This window comes from Cricetulus griseus, chromosome 6, assembly GCF_003668045.3.
Source record: "Cricetulus griseus strain 17A/GY chromosome 6, alternate assembly CriGri-PICRH-1.0, whole genome shotgun sequence".
Lineage (NCBI taxonomy): Eukaryota > Metazoa > Chordata > Mammalia > Rodentia > Cricetidae > Cricetulus > Cricetulus griseus.
Window position 1 is genome coordinate 117581719 of NC_048599.1, and position 19567 is coordinate 117601285.

The window sequence follows — 19567 nt, forward strand, 5'->3', positions numbered from 1 at the left end:
TGAACAAGTAGGAGAGGAGCAAGAGATATGAGGAGCAAGAGAAGAATTCTGCTTCCTTTTAAGACAGAACACTCAGACTTGTTGACTAATTGGACATGCCTGAGAACTGGAAAATGCAAGCGGATGACTCTTGATGACTGCCTTCCAGGAAACATTGCCACATCCGCACGTCTGCACGTGAGAATTATACCTGGGTTCTTCATTTCCATGCCCTGATTTTCATCCTTAGGAAAGTAGGCCTTAGGGTACTACTTGTGATTCTAAAATGGAATAAGTAATGATTTAATTCCCAGCCAGTAAAGGGCAATCCAAATGACAGGCTCCTCCATTTCCCCAGGGCTAGTTTTTAACCTGGGACAGAAATAAGCCGCGTGTATTAAATCAATACAATCACTCACAGCTTTAAAAAAAAAAAAAAGAAAGAAAGAAAGAAAGAAAGAAAGAAAGAAAGAAAGAAAAGGGGGGCTTTGCCTTGCTGAGTGTATTATACTACTTCTATTTCTTAATGGCTTACTTCCTTCAGATGGCCTAAGCCTAACTGCATTTCAAAGCCAAGCCAACTCCATCTTTGGATTTGGTACCTTGAGCAAGCACCCAAAGATAGTTCTGCTGCAACATAAGCCCAAAGACATTGTGCAATGTTTCACAATTTCATGCTACTCCTGTACTTTCTCTTCCTCTCTTTCAGTCTCAGTGGGGACAATCCCTGTGAATCAGAGAGCAGACCAGAGTAGAGAAAGTGCGAGTGTGCCTATGCTCAGACACAACCAGCCAGCCTTGTGAACATTGCATGCTTGATCACACAGATAGCAAAAATCACTGCCCACTGCAGTACTTCTAGTTCTTCACTGGATCCCACTGCCCACACACCGCAGGGCTATATTCTCGATTTTCTATCCATCAGCCCTTGAGTAATCACGTTTCTCTTTAACCCACACCTATGGCCATAGATATCTTCTAGTAATTCCTTCCTTTTTTCCTTTTACTCTGGAGACTACATTGGCTTTGAATTTGAGGCAATCCCTATGCTTCAGGGTTCCAAGTGCTGGGATTATAGGTGTGCCATCACCCCCAGCTTTTCATTTTTTTTTATAAAAAACAATGAGCTTCAATTAATGACATTTTCACATGTGAATAACGCACTTTGCATACACACACATACACACACAGTAAATCTGCACATATTAAAGAAAATACATTTGTCTTTCTCCATCTGGCTTACTTTGCTTAATGTTATGATCCCCAGCTGTAGACTCAAAGTGACTGAAAATGATCTGGTAAATCGAGGTGCAGGACAAGGAGGCAATGGTTTTCCTCGCTGGCGTGGAACAGCACTGGAAGGTCAGGTGCTTTACACGGTGATATTTTAAACCACATTTCTAACCTGCTTCTCTCATTTCAAAGAACAAACTACGTTCAAAGTAAAATGGTTTGACCTTACTTGTTCTCTCACAGTTGCTTGAGATTGGAGATAAGATTTCCAGTTCCCTAGTACCTTATACCATCCACTCTTTGTGATTCTGTAATTCATTTGCCTTTGAATTCTGCTGTTCATCGCCACACTCAAACTTCCTTAGAAACAATCTCATTCAATGGCTGTTTATGGTCTTTCTCTATCTGCACTCAACTATTCTGATTGTATAACATCCTGAGTTCTAATGCAATATTTCAGGTGGACAGGTTGGGCAGTGGCCAAGCCTTCAGACATTGACATACTAGTGATCAGGTGCCAATCATCTCCTCAAAGCACTAGCAATTTGCTTCAATAGGATGAAGTCCACCTGCAACATACTCAACACGCCCAGAATACAGTAACTGCTGGTATAGCTTCTATTTTATTTTTTCTCCTGGAATCTTCCTCAACTAATCGAAGGTCCTTCAAAATTGTTGGAATTTTCCTTCCAAAAGCAAAGAAGCCAATGATGTCCAAATCCACAGTTTTCTGTGAATTACAAACACATTTACATTGGACTCATTTTTTTTCTGTTAATTTATCCTTATATATACTGGTTGTGTCTTTGGCAATGCCCCTTTCTATGGAAACCAAGTGAAGGTTCAAAATCATCCTATGAGTTGAAAGGGATACTGATATTGTCATTTCACAAATGAAACAGGGACCATTTAGAGAATCCAGATCCACTTGGTTAGAGTTAGTAGTGATTCCCAGTTCTTTGGGGGTTGGTATGACAGTTCAACATTTTCCTAATAACTCCAAGTTTCTGATCCCTCATTACTATTCCTAATCCCTAAAAATTTCCACCATGTAATTTGTCTGAGTATTTAAAATAACCGATGAAACCAAAAGGGGTGCGACACACACACACACACACACACACACACACACACACACACACACACTATACACACATATGTATACACACATATGATCAAACTATCTGAAAATAGCTGTAATCTTATACAGAATACAAAATCTTTACTGTGTCCTTTGCCAAGGACCAAAATCTCATACAGTTTAACGAAAGTTAGAACAGTGAGAATTTTAAAATGTTAATGTTTTGCCAATATTTAGTGGCCATTGAATTAAGAATTCTGTTTCATGCTTTAAATCTTTGATTGGCAAAAAATATCTCCAATACAATGTATGTAATGTAAGTGAGATAAAAACTGAACAAGAGTGGTAAAAGAATCCTACTTGTTTACCTGATTTTTGGATGGATAAACACACACATATGGAAATATATATCCTATTATAGGAAATATACTTATTTCATATAAATATATATCCTATTTAGGAAATATATGTATTTCATATAAATATAGATCTAATATAGGAAATATATCCTAATATAGTAAGAGAGAAGGCATCTGTGCTGTACTTGCATTGGTGGTTCAGTGGTAGAATTCTCGCCTGCCACGCGGGAGGCCCGGGTTCGATTCCCGGCCAATGCAACTTATTGTTTTTCTTCCCTTTTGGTGTAGTTTCGTTTTTCTAAAATTATTATCGTCAATGAGGAAAGGAACTACGAGTTTCATTTCCGAACTTCTCCTCGTTTCACTTCTTTCCCCAGAAATCACAAGCCGGTTTTTCATATTTTGCAAATTTTTTTTTCTTGGCTTTTTTGGTTGTTTCTGTTTTTCGCTATTTTAGTTGGGAGCAAAACGTTGCTACAAGAGGCCATCATGGAGGGGGGAAAAAAAAAAGTTACCCCATTGGCGGCTGCTTGGAGATGCCGGGGATTGAACCCGGGACCTCACACATGCGAAGCGCGCGCTCTACCACTGAGCTACATCCCCCAGCCTGCAAGAATCTTTTAATAAGCCTACTCATTCAGTGAACTGAGTGCTGGTCTGCGCTGGTCTAATGCCTAGAATAGAAGGCTCTGTCTGATTTCATTCTAACAGAAATTTCTGTGGTATATTTCTTTCTTTGTACTCCCAATTCAGGCTGCGTTCCTAGTGCGTCTTAGCGGACTCCGTGCAGCGAGCCGGCAGCTGAAGTTTAGCCGCCAGCCGAGTCAGCGATGCCGGTGTCGTCGGGGCCCCGCAGGAGCCCGGGAGCCTTGAACCGCCAGAAGTCCCGCCCAGTTCCTCCCCCAGTCCAACTCCGTGAGCCTACTGCGCAGGCGCCGGAGATCCTGAGGCCTGTCGATTGGTGCTGAGTTTTTACCCCACCTAGGTTACAGACCAGGACCTCTACTAGGAGGTCAAGTCGCTGCCTGCCCGGTTCAAGTGACCCAAGAGACCTAATGCTGCATATGCCTGTCTCTGTACTTAAAAGTTGTATAGATTAATCCGGGCATCCTGCACCTTTGGAAACCCCCTACGTCTCAGGAAAACAGTATGAAAACTCGGGTTTACCCAGTGACTTTAACATTGCTGCTCTGCCTTTTGGGGGACCAACTCCACATAGATTCTTTAGATGGAGGTTATGGTCAAATCTTGCAGGTGAAAAATGATTTTGCTATTTGTTCTTCTTTTGCATGAGGCTCAAACTGAAAGAAAATGATGCTACCCTCTTCTTGGTGGTTTAGGCGAAGAACCTGCTCTAGTTGCTTTCCCACTCAAAGCTTTGATATATACACCTTGGGCCAATCCGATTGACTGATATACATACAACTAGTTGATGTACATATAAACATTTTAATACCCTCAACTTTCCCCGACTTAATCTTGCCTCAGCCCTAAAGTTCCAGTTGGTTGGATACAAGCTAAATGATTCGATGGGCTGGCTAGCTTTGAGTGAAATGAAGTGTGTGTCCCTTCTAGGTGCATTTAAAACTGATTCCATTCTAAGGAGTGAGGCTGAGTGGTAGACGCTTCTGACGCCAATGGCCGTAGGGTAGGTGTAGATGCTGTAAATGGAACTGCGTCAGCTTATTTCCATCCAGCCAGTAAGGTTGGGGCCAAAGGGCTACAGCAGAGTGAGGGCCTGGAGTTGCTTAGCCCTTGGCTTGTGCAGGGGTCAGCCCTGCAAAAGGCAGAGCGGAAAGTAGAAATGTCAAAGCCACTGGGTAAAGCACAAGCTTCAGAATCACATTCTGCATTAAGAATAAGTAAATGACCATGTTTGCTTACAACAATTTCAACAAATGATAACGCCGATTTGGTTTTTAACTAGAACAAGTCACACTTGAATGTAATTCAGCTGCATAAACAGAAGGAGTTGGAGGGAAGAAGTAGACAGCTATCAGGGAGGTTTCCTCTGTATCTAAGAACGCCAGGCATTCCTTCCCAAGGCCTTAGAACACACATTTCTCAAACTGATCCTGAATCAGAAACTGGAGACAGAGGCAGGTCTCCACCCCAAGGTTTTCACCAGGGGAACTGGGGAGGATGCATGCCTTTGCTGGCTGCTTGCTCTAGAATTGCTGGGGATTCCTTTTCTCATCACACGTCTGATTTAGCCACCACCTGAAGCTTTCCCTTTCTCACAATTCTTCCTCAGGTAGTTCTGCTTTTGTGGTTTCTAAAGCAGAATCTTAAATGTAGCTAGCCCAGGCTGGTCTTTGGACACGTCTTCTGTCTACCTCCTGAGTGCTTGGATAATAGACACATGTTGCCAAGCCCCACTCTCAGTAGTTTTCAGATTTCAGAGCTAAGTCCAGAGAAGCCTCGTTTTAACTGCTCCTCCTCCAATTCTACAGACCCAAAGACCCAGGGGCTGCAGTTCTATGGTCTTAGGAAATGAGATACAACTCAGAAGCAAAATTACAGTTATGAAGTAGCCACGAAAATCAGTTTTATAGTTGGGCATCACCACGACATGAGGAACTGCATTAAAGGATCGCAGCAATAGGAAGGTTGAGAACCACTTCCTGGAAATTCACCTGAGAAAGCAAATGAGCCCAGGCTCTAAAATCAACAGAGGCTGTGAAGTGGCCTCATTGGCCAAGTTTAGCCAGGGAGGATAACCTTAACCTACTGGACCATTTCATGACCATAGTTGATAGATAGACAGGAGGTATGCCTTAGAAAACTCCTTGGACCACACCCATCTTGTATGCAAATAAAACTTCCCCAGCAAGCTTAAGGTTTGAAAAGGCTGATCAAATAGTCCTAACTATAGAATTTAAAAAACAACCAAACAACCACACCAAAACAGACCAATCTGTCCATCTGTGCTCCTTACATTCTGTGTGTGTATGTATGTATGTATGTATGTATGTATGTATGTATGTATTTTTTACGAGACAGGGTTCTCTATGTAACAGTCCTAGCTGTTCTAGAACTCTCTTTGTAGACCAGGTTGGCCTCAAACTCACAGAAATCTGCCCAAGTTCTGGGATTAAAGGCATGTGCCACACCACCTGGTTCCTTACATTACATTTGGTTGAAGAAAATTTTCTTCTATTCCCAGATTTTTTTTCTGCCATATACCTGGCACCCAGATGCATGTACTCACCTGTACACATATTTACATCATTTGCCATACTACTTGGAGCTCTTCTGCCCACCCCCAGTAAAGTAGACTGAACTTAGAGATAATAGGCAGCTATTCAACTTCTGAGCTGAGATGCATTCCGGGTCCTCTTTTCTCTTTAGTATTTTGGGACAGGGGCTCAGAAAGTTGCCCAAGATGACCACGAATTCTGTAGCTCAAACAGACTTTGCACTTTCAGTTCCTTGCCTCAGCCTCCCAAAGAGCTGGAATCTTAGGCCTACACCACTAGAAGCAACTCAAACCTCCTTCTGAAGCAAGTGTTATTTGTCTCTGGTACTGTGTTCACTTACCTTGTCTCAGCTCTTAGCACTCATGATCTGGTGGGTCTTGCTCATCCCTCCCTTAGAGCCAGCTCCAAATTAAGGTGTCCATTCTCGGGCCAGGAAGGAGACAGATACCTTATTCCTGACTGTGCCTTGCAATCACTGGGAGGAGCTTTTGAAAACAGATGCAGATGTTTGTTTGAGCCCAAACCTGGACCAACTGAGTTAGTTTCTCTAAGGGAGAGTCCAGCAGCAGTGTGTTCATACACACCATACACACATGCCTATATTTGATAAAGAGTTCATGTATAATGTGATATTTGGTATATAGACACATCATGTAATGATTGTAATTTCATTAACATATCCATCAAAGCCTACGTCATGCATTTATTTATAACCCCAGGATTTATTCTTTTTTGAGGGGAAGCGGGGGTTCGAGACAAGGTTTATCTGTAGCTTTGGAGCCTGTCCTGGGACTTGTTCATTTTATAAGTGAAAATTTGTACCCAGTGTTCAAGTCTCTCCATTTTCCTCGAAGCAGTATCTTTACATTTTTTCCCCAGATGATTCCAATGTGTAGCTAAGGCCAAAAGCCACGTGCCTTCCATGTAAACAAGAGAAGCCTGACACTAAGTCAGTGGTTCTCAACCTTGAGCACATATTAGGATCACCAGGAAGGCTGAAAACTATACTGATACTTGAATCTCATCCCCAAATATTCTAATTTAATAGGCTTAGGGTGGCCTGGGCACAGGATGTTTGAAAGGCTTCCAGGTGGCTCTAATAGGAGCCAAGGTATCGTATCATTGCATTCAAGTGCATACTTTCTCAAGTTCTCCACTTTGTGTGTGAATATCCGAGGCTGCCATAATTCTGCAAGTGGAAGGCTCATTGCCCAGAGCTCCCCCACATTCAGGAATTAGTGTTGCTGGAGGATGGAGCTGACTCATTCCAATTTCTCTTCCTTATTTTCCTTCATGTAAAATCAAACTGGTGGAGGCAGGTGTTTTAGTGCTAAAAATGAGCATTTCTTATCCTCATGTTCTGTGTTCACTACCCCACATTCTTATGAATGGATTCCTTAAGTGGGGGTCACCCTGCTGATTTCCTGCCAGCTCTGAGGCTCAAGAAAGGGCTAGGCGATGAGTGGGAGAGGCGCGATTTGTACTTGGCACCCAGTATGCTTGGTGCTTGTAACTTCCTGAGTTAACATCCTGATTGCTTTACTCAAGCAGCTTTTCCAATGCATTATTTTGTTCCTTGGGGCCATAGCTGTTAGTAATTCTTCATCACCACAGTTAGTTATCATTAATAATGATCTGAGGGCCAAGAAAGTTGCTGATTGCATTTATTACAGAGAAAGTTAATAAACATTACTCTTTTCAATATGTATCCCAAAGTGAAAAATTAGACTGATCATAATCTACATATAGAGTCAGGAATGTTCATTGAACAGTAAGTTAGATGATATGTGGAAAGTCGAAGATTTTATCATTTAGACTCTAGTTATAAATAGCCTAGAAGGAGGAACATATACAAAAGTTAAGGGTTACAAGAGTCTCATACATCTGGAAAGTATCAGTGCACAGTTAGGTTTAAGGAGTGACTTTAAAATTGGGATAAAACAATGACTATCTCAATGTACTATGAAAGATTTTTTCTGAATTTGAATGATCTGTTCAACCCTAGGAGTTTCTGTAGTCTCCATCTCCCGCCATTAGAAAGGGAATCCATAGTTTCTTATGGTTGTCTCTGACTGAGGCTTGTCACCACTGGGCTCTCTGCACGCCTGTGACATGTGTTGCCTTACAGTTCAATGGAGACAGTGGTACAAGGAATTGCTAGGGGTAAATGGGCACACAAGATTCTACCAGAGGGTTATGAAACTGGGTTATGTAATGGCTGTACAACTTAGTAGACAACCTAAAAGTCACACGATTGCAAGTGGAATGGCTAAATTTTACAACATGTAAATTGTAAGAAAAGGGAAGTACATAAGGGATGGAAGGTTTTAGTAGAATGGACTGCTATGGGAAGTTCTTCACACACATTGTGTTTTTCAAGTCGATAAGAAAAAGTACAAGTGCCCACCTTACTCCTTTATTAACAGCTGAAACACCACCTTCAAAAGATCAAACATCTAGCCGGGCATTACCTCACCTGAGTGCCTGTACCTTGAGGTTGTACCTTCCAAGAACACTGCTTGCTCTCTGCTCTTTATTCTATGACAAAACATCTCACCTGTAGCTGGTCCCATGGCCACAGGAAACAGTTAAGGTTTTTAATATCTCAAGTCACATCTTCTCCTAAAGACACACCCCGGGAGCTGTGACCCTCTCTCTCCTCATATTCTACAAGCCAGAGCCTGATCTAACTCAGGCGTCACAGTGAGTGCAGAAAGAGAAAGAAAGGAGAGGAGAGTTCAGAACACTAGCCCTGCACAGGCTGCATTGGGACTTCAGTGGGTGATAAACACACTTTACGCTTAAGCAACTCTTTCTCTCTTCTCTCCTCCCTCTCCGCCATCTCATCCCTCTCATCCCTAAATTCTAATTCATAAAAATAAAGCTTGTCATGATTCTCTTCAGGCCAAAGTCAACACACAGACAAATGTGACCCATGTGACCCAAAAGACATCAGACATATGTGCCTGAAGCAATGTTGTCTAACTTCATAAGTCAAGGAGAGGGGGCTCTGGTCACTGCTAACATGCTTGGTACAGACAAGCTCTCCATTAGCCAGCAATTTTCTTCTTTCCTTCCTTCTTATTTTTTTTTTTTTTTTTTTGGAGACAGAGTTTAGGTAGCTTTGGAGTATGTTCTGGAACTTGATTTGTAGATCAGGCTGGCCTTGAAATCACAGATATCCACCTGCCTCTGCCTCCCAAGTGCTGGGATTAATGGCATGCTCTACCACCACCTGGCTTCTTTCTTTCTTTCTTTCTTTCTTTCTTTCTTTCTTTCTTTCTTTCTTTCTTTCTTCCTATTCTTTCTTTCTTTCTCTCTCTCTCTTTCTCTCTTTTTCTTTCCTTCTTCCTTCCTTCCTTTCTTTTTTCCTTCTTTCTTTCTTCCATCCTTCCTTTCTTCCTTCCTCTCTCTCTTTTCCTACCTCCTCCCTCCCTTCTTAGCTTCGTTTTTGTTAACTCTAGGCAAAGAACATATATACCACTTTTTTTTTTTTTTTGCTTACTCAGACTCCCAAGGAAAGGAAGCAAAAGCAATCTGTGCAGTAAAGAAATAATGTTCCTCAGCACTCCCTCTTATTTTCTACTTATTTGTTGCTGGTTATAGGCAAATTAAGAGGGGGAAGTTACCACAGTCTTTTCTCTGAATTCAGAAATTTAACTTCCCAAAGACAGGCTTCAGGTTGCTTAATTTCTTTCTTTCTTTCTTCTTTTTGCTTTTGGAGACAGGGTCTTTCTATGTAGCCCTGGCTGTCCTGAAACTTACTATGTGGAACAGGCTGGCCTCAAACTCACAGAGATCTGTTTGCCTCTGTCTCTTGAGTGTTTGGATTAAAGGCACATGCCATCATGCCTCAATTCTCTCTCTCTCTCTCTCTCTCTCTCTCTCTCTCTCTCTCTCTCTCTGTGTGTGTGTGTGTGTGTGTGTGTGTGTGTGTGTACCCACTGGAGCTGGAGTTAAGGTAGTTGTGAGCTACCCCACATATGGGGTTACTGGGATCCAAGCTCCTAACCCGTGAACCATCTTCCCAGCCTCATAGTATAGTTCCTCCCCCCCTCTCTGTTTTTATTCAGTGGAAGAGATTGAACTTAGGGGCTTTGCACATTGTAGGCAAACACTCTGTCAATGTGCTATGTGCCCAGACACTAAGTTATTTATTTTTGTAACATTTATTTATTTACTTATATTGTGAAACTCCAGCTTCAAGAGATCCAATGCCTCTGGCCTCTGTGGGAAGCTGCATATAGACAAACATATACAAAATTAAAATAGGATCTTAGAAATAGATAAATGTTGTAGTGTGTATGTTGGCTCACTTCTGTAATTACAGTACTTGGGTAGCTGAGGCAAGAGGAGTAACACCATGAGTTTGAGGTCAGGAGGCAAGCCTAATCTACATCCTGAATTCCAGACTAGATTAGACCAAAAGTTGAGACAGTCTCAAAAATCAAAAATAAAACTACAAATGATGAATAGAATGTCAGGGGAAAAATTTCATAGCAAATAAGCATAATACATCTATATTTAAATAACATAACTAAACATAATTATATAATAATAGCATATCTACATATATGCTTTAAGACCACTGTACAAATTTGCTAATGGAAGACACTTCTAATACCAAACACTAAATATTAATTGATTAGGGTTATATTAGAAATGAGAATTATGAAAGAAGGAAGTGGTATCTAGTTTTATGGCTTGAACAATTAAACACAAAGTGCCCATTAAAAAAGAAAGCATTCAAAGGAATATATGTTTTTTTATTTTTTATTTTTTAGAGGTCTGAGTCATTTATTAAAATTATACAAGGCCCAAAAGGAGTTCAGACTGGTCTTGAACTGGTGATCTTCCTGCCTCAGCTGCCAAGTGCTTAGGTTACAGATGTGCATCCAGGTGACAGTGAGTTTTAGTGGTAGCCATTAACTCCATTTCTATTTTGTTCAGTTTGGAATTCACTGATCTCTCCCACAGGAGAGCTTAGGCAGATAGTAGCATGTCTTTGGAGACAAGTGGAGAGGTTTGAGCTGGGCATAGTGGTGAATGCCTTTAAGCCCAGCACTCAGGAGGTAGAGGCAGCCAGGTCTCTGAGTTCAAGGCCAGTCTGGTCTACAAAGAGAGTTCCAAGACATTCAGGGCTTGTTACACAGAGAAACCCTGTCTAGAAAAACAAAAACAAAATAAAACATCATCATAGAAGATAAGTTTGAAACATGTATATGTACTTGAGTTTGTCAGACTTGGTAATGAGTGACTAAAAGTCCATCACTGAAGAGGCTGAAGCAGGGGGATGCTGAATTCCAGGCCAGACAAGTCAAGGACATTGCACTAAGAGGCTGTACTATTGATAAAATAAAGTCATAGAAATGGATGAGAAATAAGAAAAGACATAAGAAAGAACAAGAGACATAGATATCTTTAAATCACCAGGACCTTCACAAATAGTAAATGTTCTTCTTATTTTATTTTTTGTTCCTACCCCCAAATAACATATTTGTACATTACTCAGTAAACAGATCTCTATTGAGTACCTACCATATGCTACACCCTATGTTAGAGTGGGACGTCACACAGCAACACAGTTAGTGCCATTCCTGACCTGACCTCCCTTAAGGCCAAAGGATTAACATCCAAATGCAAAAGAATTTTGTGAGAGATGAATGTGGGTAGTGTTTGCCTGCACATATATATAATCCAAGCACTTGGAAGGCTGAAACAGGAGGTTGGCCATGAGTTTGAAGCCATCTGGAACTGCAAGAGAAACCAGTCTCCAAAATAAATATATAAATAACAAAGAAATCATCAGCAGTGCAGAGGGATATGGTTGGAAGAGCGAAGGGTTCTACATGAGCACATGAGGGTGGAAAGCTTGGTCCATATTTAAGGCGTCTGGAACAGTCTGATGACAAAATGTGAGCAACGGTTACACAGAGAAGATAAACAGGGAGATGAAAAGAACATTCTAAACAGAAGGAGCAGAATAGACAATGACTAAGAAGTCAAAACCATGATGATGGGTTTAAGGAAGAAAAGAAATCATGTACATGGGTGTGTGTGTGTGTGTGTGTGTGTGTGTGTGTGTGTGTGTACAAGTGTGCACTGTACTGTGGGCTATGAATAGCAAGACATGAAACTGAGAAGCAGGCAAGGTCCAGCTCATTCAAGGCCTTGGAGATATCCCAAATCCTGGAGAGCTCTATGTAGAGTTTTGTGGAGGCCACAACATTAAGTTTTCCAAAAATGGGGTCTGGTAAGACCATCAGGTGTCTGCTGCCAAGCCTGACAACCTGGGTTAATTCCCAGAGGTGGAGGAGAACTGAACTGACTTGGACAAGTTATCCTCTCCCCACATTAGTGCCACGCACATGCCGAGTGTACACATGTACAAACACACACACACACACACACACACACACACACACACACACACACACACCTGAATACTAGATAAATAAACAAGTGTAAACAAAAATAAAAACAAACAACAAAAACCATTAGCTCTAATATGTTGAACAGATAGAAAGAAGACCATTGGAGGCTTTTTCTTTTAAAGTTTTTTTTTTAAAATTTATATGTATTTTTTTGCCTGCTTGTATGTAAGCTCAGCATGTGTGTGCCTGGTTCCTATGGAGGTCAGAAGAGGAGCTGCCACCCCCTGGAGCCAGAGTTACAGCTGATTGTGAGCTGTCGTGTTCTCTGGAAGAACAGCCAGTGCTATTAACCACTGAACCATCTTTCCAGTCCCAACTGGAAGCTTCTTGGTATGCAGTAGAGTCCATTTTGAGAAAAATATTGATCTAGAGAGCATATGCCGTCCATTGTGGTGACAGCTAGCAAGATATGCATAAAGTTTTATAATGAATGTATATGGAAATTAATATTTACATTAAATAGAATATTTTATTAAGTCTATTATCTAATAATAGGTCTGCTATATTGGTAGCACAATATAATATATTATATTGTTGCTATTAAATATGTATATTGTGGCTTTTGGAAAATTAAAACAAATCTACATGTGTGGTTCACATTGTATTTCTGCCGGATGCACAGGTTTGGAACTTTATAATGGAAAGGGAGAAAAGACTAGGAATAGTGGGATAGAAGACAGGGTTTCTACTGCTGTGAAGAGACACCATGACCACGGAAACTCTTACAAAGAAAACATTTAATAAGAGCCACTCACAGTTTCAGAGGTTCAATCCACTATCATCATGAAGGGGAGCATGGTGGCAAGCAGGCAGTTGTGGTGCTGGAGGAGTAGCTGAGAGTCCTACATCTTACAGGCAATAGGAAGTAGACTTAGACACTGGGCTATATCCTGAGCATAGGAAACCTCAAAGCCCACCCCCACGGTGACACACTTCCTCCAACAAGGCCGTACTCACTCCAACAAAGCTGCACCTCCTAATAGTGCCCCTCCTTATGAGATTATAAGGGCCAATTACATTCAAACCACCACACATGTTAACTGGGTCGAAAGGGGTGAAGCAAGAAGAAGGAATAAAATGGACTCTCAGGGTTCTCACTCGAGCATCTCCATGAATGTAGAAGACACTACAGAAACCTTTGGGTAAGAAGTGCTTTGGTTCTGCTTTTAAGATAAGAGAGCATTTAGTATGTTTGAATGGAAGTAAAAGGTATCAGAGAGAAGGGCTCTGAATGTACAAAACATTCCTTACAGAGAATGAAGACATATATACCTTATCATAGCATAAGAAAAGCAGGAAAATAGTTTCTGGGCAAAGTTTGTTAAAGACAATGAAATATACTTGCATGAAAATGTTTTTATTTAGAGAAAGGGGGAGGAGGAGAGGGGAAGGGAAGGAGAGAGAGAGACAGAGACAGACAGAGACAAAGACAGAATGGGAGAGAGGTTAATGATAAAGGAAGCTGATTTATAAAATTATAGGCATCCAATAAATGTTAGTTTCTTTTAACAGCTTACATAGAAATCAGTAAGTGATTCTATTTTGTAATTTCACACTAGAATCATATCCTATTCCTCTCTCCACAAATACTTAGAGATAGGTCTGTCTTTCTTTCAACACACACACACATGCACGCATGCACGCACGCACGCACGCACACTCACACTCATACTCACACTCACACCTCCCCACAAACATATACGAGTCCAGATTTTTAGACATAAACATTCCTGAGGATTTAGGGAAATACATCAAATTGTGCATTTTCTTTCATTGCTGCAGATTGAGAAAAGATGGTCTTGCATCCCATTAGCAAAAGATCTTCAGAAGTGTGCAAAAACAATAGCTCTAAAGGTTAAAGGCGGCCATGCCCATGCTGAAGCAACATTTTTAACAGTAGATTTTGATGGTGAAGACTGCTGAATTAGTAGTCGGAAGACCTGGTTTCCAATCAAATTGTGCAGTTTTCATTTGTTGTTTGGGAGACAAGACACTTCCCTTTGCTGAATCTCCACTTTCCCATTGGTAGATGTGGTGTTTATAGCTCAGAATATGTCACGGGTCTTTGTGAGGATTCAGTAGGAAAGTGTAGAGGAAAGTTGTTTGCCGCCTGTGAAATGCACAGGTAACTTGTTATATGATCAGGGCTCTTGCCTTCCCTCTAGTGAAGATGGTTTATTTTGGTTTGACACAGGTTTTACACTGTGGCCCAGGCTGGCTTTGAATGCTGGGATTTTAACTATGAGCCACACCTGGCTTAGTGAACTTTTTTTTTTTTAATCATGGTTGCCATTGTATTGATACAATTCATTTTATTATTAGGATTAAGAATTAAAGTATAGAATTATGATGTTAAATTAAATTTAAATGGATGGGTGTTTTGTACGCATACATAACTGTACATCATGTGCATGCCTGGTGAATACAGAGGCCAGAAGAAGGTCTTGGATCCCCTGGAACTGGAATTACAGATGGTTGTGAACCAACATGTGGGTGCTGGGAATCAATCTAGTGTCCTCTGGAAGAGCAACCAGTGCTCTCAATCACTGAGACATCTCGCAAGCCTCTAGAATTATGATTTTTGATTTGTGGCTATTTACTTATTGGTTATTTTGAATTTGGTATGGGTTCTGTAAGATTCTTTCAATTTTCTTTTCAATGTTGATGGCTGAACCCTTAGCTGGTGCTTGGTAGGCAACTGTCACTAAGCTATATCTCCAACTCCAACATCTATTTTTTAAAAGCAGGGCTTATCCCCTCAGCATCATCTGGAATGATCTTCTAACACAGTTGCCTGGAACCACCACCTCCTCTATACCCTCTCTCAAGAACTTGTATTTTTCCACACTTAGGGACATAGGCCTATAATCCCAACTCTTGAAAGAGGAAGCAGGAGGATCAGGAGTTCAAAGTCAGACTTGGCTATGTAAGACGGTTTCAAAAAGGATGTGAATATAGGTGTGGGGATGTTGTAGAGTATTTGCCTACCATGACCAAAAGTCTATGTTCAATACTCAGAACTACCAAAATAAATAGATGTCAGCTTTATAAACAAACCTACATGCCATACAATTCACCCACATCAACATTATCTGGGTTTATTGAGCTAAGCAAAAGTTTTATGGAGGCTGAGGATGCTTTGTGACTGGTATGTAAAGAATTCCCTTCACCTGCTCCAAGAATGAAGATTGAAGTGACAAATCATTGCAGGCCACCAGGTCATCTGCTCTCCTAGCACTGGTAGCTGCCTGCTCAACTGATGTCCTCTGCATTAGGATAAGGCTAGGATAGGATACTACAAAAATAACACCAATGCCAAAGCATGAAATCTTTCCCTCCCTGCAATCTGGACAAGCCTTGGCCTCAACTGTCTAGTCTATGAATCAGAAGAAGTTCCTGAGGGGAAATGAGTCATGATTTGTCTAGTTGGGAGATTCCTGAGCTCCTCCACAGTCTGCTTCTAATTTAAAGGTCTTTCTATCTTTTAAGCATGCAGGATCAATGCAGCTTCCTAATATCTTTGGACAGAGCTGATTGACATTTCAGTTTGTCAGCTTCCAGAACTCTACTGTTGACTCAGTTCTATCTCTGTTTAATTAGAGGGGAAAGACTGTTAAACAGACACAGTTAATTGTGCTCATAAAGGTAAGTGTGTCAGGACAATGGAAGCTTTGGACAATCACAACTGTTTAGGCTGGTAGCTTAGATGCTTTGAAAAATCCGTTTCTTACTCTGTGGGGAGAGATAATGTTCTAAAGAGAGCATTGCTGGGGAATCTAAGCAATGCCCATTTCCAGTTTTTCACTTGGAGGATTTTTGATTTTGTGGGAGAGTAAACATTTCTTTTTCTTTATTTTTAAATATCCACTCAACAAAACAACAGCAGTAGCTTCCTCATATGGCCTTATCAGTGTGGTAAATTTCTGAAGCATGATATTCCTTTGTTAGTATATTAGAATATGTGGCTGTGCCTGGTATCCCTAGCCCTGCATCTCTCTATTGGAACTGACACTCTAGGGAGAAGCCATATGAACAACATCTGAGCTTAAACAACAATATTCTCTATTCTCTCTCTCTCTCTCTCTCTCTCTCTCTCTCTCTCTCTCTCTCTCTGTGTGTGTGTGTGTGTTTGCCCATGCACATGTCTGCATGTGTGTGTGTCTGTCTGCCTCTGTCTCTCTCTTTGCCCCTTGTTTCAGGTAATCAGGTCCTTTTTTATAATACCAGCCAACCACACAGAAGAAGCTGGAATGTGGGAGAGATCCAACAGCAATGCCCAAAACAAAGGAAATTCCCTGTATTGATTAGAGGTCGGGGGCAGGTCTCCAAAAGTTTAGCAGATCAACCAAGGTCTTTGACAGGCTATGAGTCTCTAATTTAGAAGCCAATCCTATTGCCCCACTCTGCCTTAGGGTTGCTACAAATTAGAATCTCAGCTTAGGGAAGGTACTAGAGAGGACAAAAAGGATCCTCTTTACAAAGGCAACCTCTACAATAGTTGAAACGAGAATTGCTCCCTATAGGCTCAGGCATGTGGTCCTCAGTGGATGGCATTGTTTTGGCAGTATGGCCTTGCTGAAGGAAGTAGTCATGGGAGGCAGGCTTTGAGAGTTTAAGCCAAAGGCCACTTGCAGTTCACTCTCTGCTTTGTGTGTGTTTGGTTGAGATTTCATCTCTCAACTTTCTGCTTCTGCTGTCATGCCTTGCTAAGATGATGGACTCTCATCCCTCTGGAGTCATAACCCCAAACAAACTCTTCTTTCTATAAGTTGCCTTGGTTATAGTGTTTATCTCAAAAACAGAAAACTAGCCGGGAAGTGGTGGCACACGCCTTTAATCCCAGCACAGCACTCAGGAGGCCGAGGCAGGTGGAGCTCTGTGAGTTTGAGGCCAGCCTGGTCTACAGAGTTAGTTTCACAACAGCTAGGGCTGTTACACAGTCAAACCCTGTCTCAAAATAAAACAACAAAACTAAACAAAACTAACAACCCTCCAAAAAACCAAAACCAACCAAACAGAGCAAAATACCAGAAAACTAACTAATACACAGCCCTTTACTTACATCCATTCCCTACAACTCTATGGAACCAGAGTTAGAGTCGGGAGGGGTTGAAGGAATTTGTGAACATTGGCTTCAATTCTGAATACTGCCTGCTGACATTGAGGCATTGTGGAAGGTTAAAGTCAAACGCTCTCCCTGTTCATCTTGAACTAGTTGGTCAAGCAGTGATCTTTGAGTCAGGCACTATTACTTGTATTCATACATCAAAAGAATGCGGCCTGTGTGGATTCATGTGGCACATTGTACCAGGGTGTGGATGAGTCAACAGACCGATTAGGAAGTGGCCTTCAATCCCCCAATATAATGGCACCAATATATTATATATGGAAGGAGAAAAGACCTGGGTAGAGTGTGGTTTTCTATAGACAGATACTATGTTTCTCTTTTGTTCTTCTCCTTTTCTTCTTCTTCTTCCTCTTCTTCAAAGAAAGGTTTTTTATTTTATCTTTATTTTTTATGGAACCAAGGTTAGCTTTGAATTCTCTATTCTACTGCATCTGCTTCCTGAATGCCAGGATGGCAGCTGTGTGTTAGCATACCCAGGCTTACATTCCATAAACTCTTAAAGAGGACTTAGAGCAATCCTTTCTTTTACAGATGAGGAAAAAAAAAAAAAAAAAAAAAAAGGGGCCAAAGTCTGGTAGAATTTAACTAGAGCTTTTTTTTTTTTTTCTTCTTCTTCTCAGTGTAGGTGGTTACACCTTTAGAGGAAGTTGTCTCTAATTAAAGTTTACTGCTAAATTAAATACTGTGCTTAGGGTAAGACTCTAAAGCCGTGATGAAGAAATCCTTAGCCTCTGTTAACAGCCCAAACATTATATTTAAAAAAAAAAAAATCATGACTTTAAGTGAAAGCAGAGTGCTGGCTATGTTTTAAAATTGGTCATTTTCCATGCTGTTAAAATGAAAACCGACCACAAGTTATGTTTAAGGTTGGTTATTTTCCTCTGCTGTATACACGGTTGTCATTTTAGTATAAAGATCAGCTCAAACTATCTGTGAAAGTTTTCCAGACTCCAAAGAGTTCTATCTGGGGACAACACTCAAGGAATTGGTAGTATTTCTCCATATCCATTGCCTCTTGTTTTAAAGTCCATGACCCTTCAACAGCACCCTCAGGTATGACCTGAAGTTTCCCTGAGTGCCAGGAAATACCTTGTCGTCACACTCTTGGCAATTTTTGGTTGCCGTCAGCCATGTCACAAATAGTACTCAGCTTTCCCAGTCAGTCTTTCCAGGGACCCAATTCACCTCTTTCTGTTTGGGTTTCCATGCTGACATTTAGAAAAACAACAGTCACTCAACTCATAGAGCCTTTACTCTATACTCTGTACTAATTTTAATATTGACTTTCTCCTAAAAGCCCCCAAACATTTTAAGGATCACCCCCCCCTTTTTTTGCAAGATTAAGCTTCCAAGCTTGTATTTTTAAAGTGCTTCCAAATTTTTTCTTAACATATGTTGCACGAAGTCTGTCCTATTAACAGAACCCAATCCTCTTCCAAATAGTATAAAAATCCAAAGATTTAGCCTTTCAGATAGCATTTCTAGGCTGTACAATTGCTTTGAGCTTTGTGTTTGGTTCAGACCACCTTGATTAGGTTGGGTTCTCCCATGTCTCTTGTCTATAGACATCAAGGACTCTGAGTACAAATCCATTTCAGAAACACTCAGTTTGGTGTCTGTCTGGGTAACGACACTTCTCGTTGTACTCACTAGGACAGAAAAACATTTAAGAAATGAACACAGCAATATATATCATTTGATTCTAACTTTTTTTTTGAGCAGTTCTCCTTTACATCCCCCTCCCACTCAGGAAACTCTAAAAATCACAGGATTTGATAAATATGTGTAGCAAATTAAGGATTTTTTGAGAGGTGTTATGTGTGTGTGATTAAGCACTTTGATGCCGGAACCACAGTGCTTGGGCTTGGAGCTGAGCTCTGCCACTTCCTTCCTCTGCAACCTTGAGAAGGTCATTATTCTCTCTGTGCCTCAGTTTCTAAAGGGGAATAATAAAACAGAAGTGAAGATAAATATCAAGTATATGCAAATCTATTTGGACATGCCTCCTGCACAGAAGTAATAAGTATAAGCAATTTCTATATAACTGCAAATACCAAGGAGAAAGCTACCATAGGACACTGCAAACATAGGTTCTCCCAGACATAGGCTATTTTGGGGGGAGTTTGAGATAAGTTCCATACATTTTTATTCAT

General features: G+C 40.9%; 2 non-coding genes across 2 annotated transcripts; one reads left to right on the forward strand and one right to left on the reverse strand.

Moving 5' to 3' along the window:
* The first annotated feature begins 2839 nt into the window (after nucleotides 1-2839).
* Nucleotides 2840-2910, forward strand: Trnag-gcc. The gene has a single exon. It is a non-coding gene; the product is annotated as a tRNA-Gly (tRNA).
* Nucleotides 2911-3183: 273 nt separating this feature from the next.
* On the reverse strand, nucleotides 3184-3255 carry Trnaa-cgc. The gene has a single exon. It is a non-coding gene; the product is annotated as a tRNA-Ala (tRNA).
* Between the last annotated feature and the right edge of the window lie 16312 nt (nucleotides 3256-19567).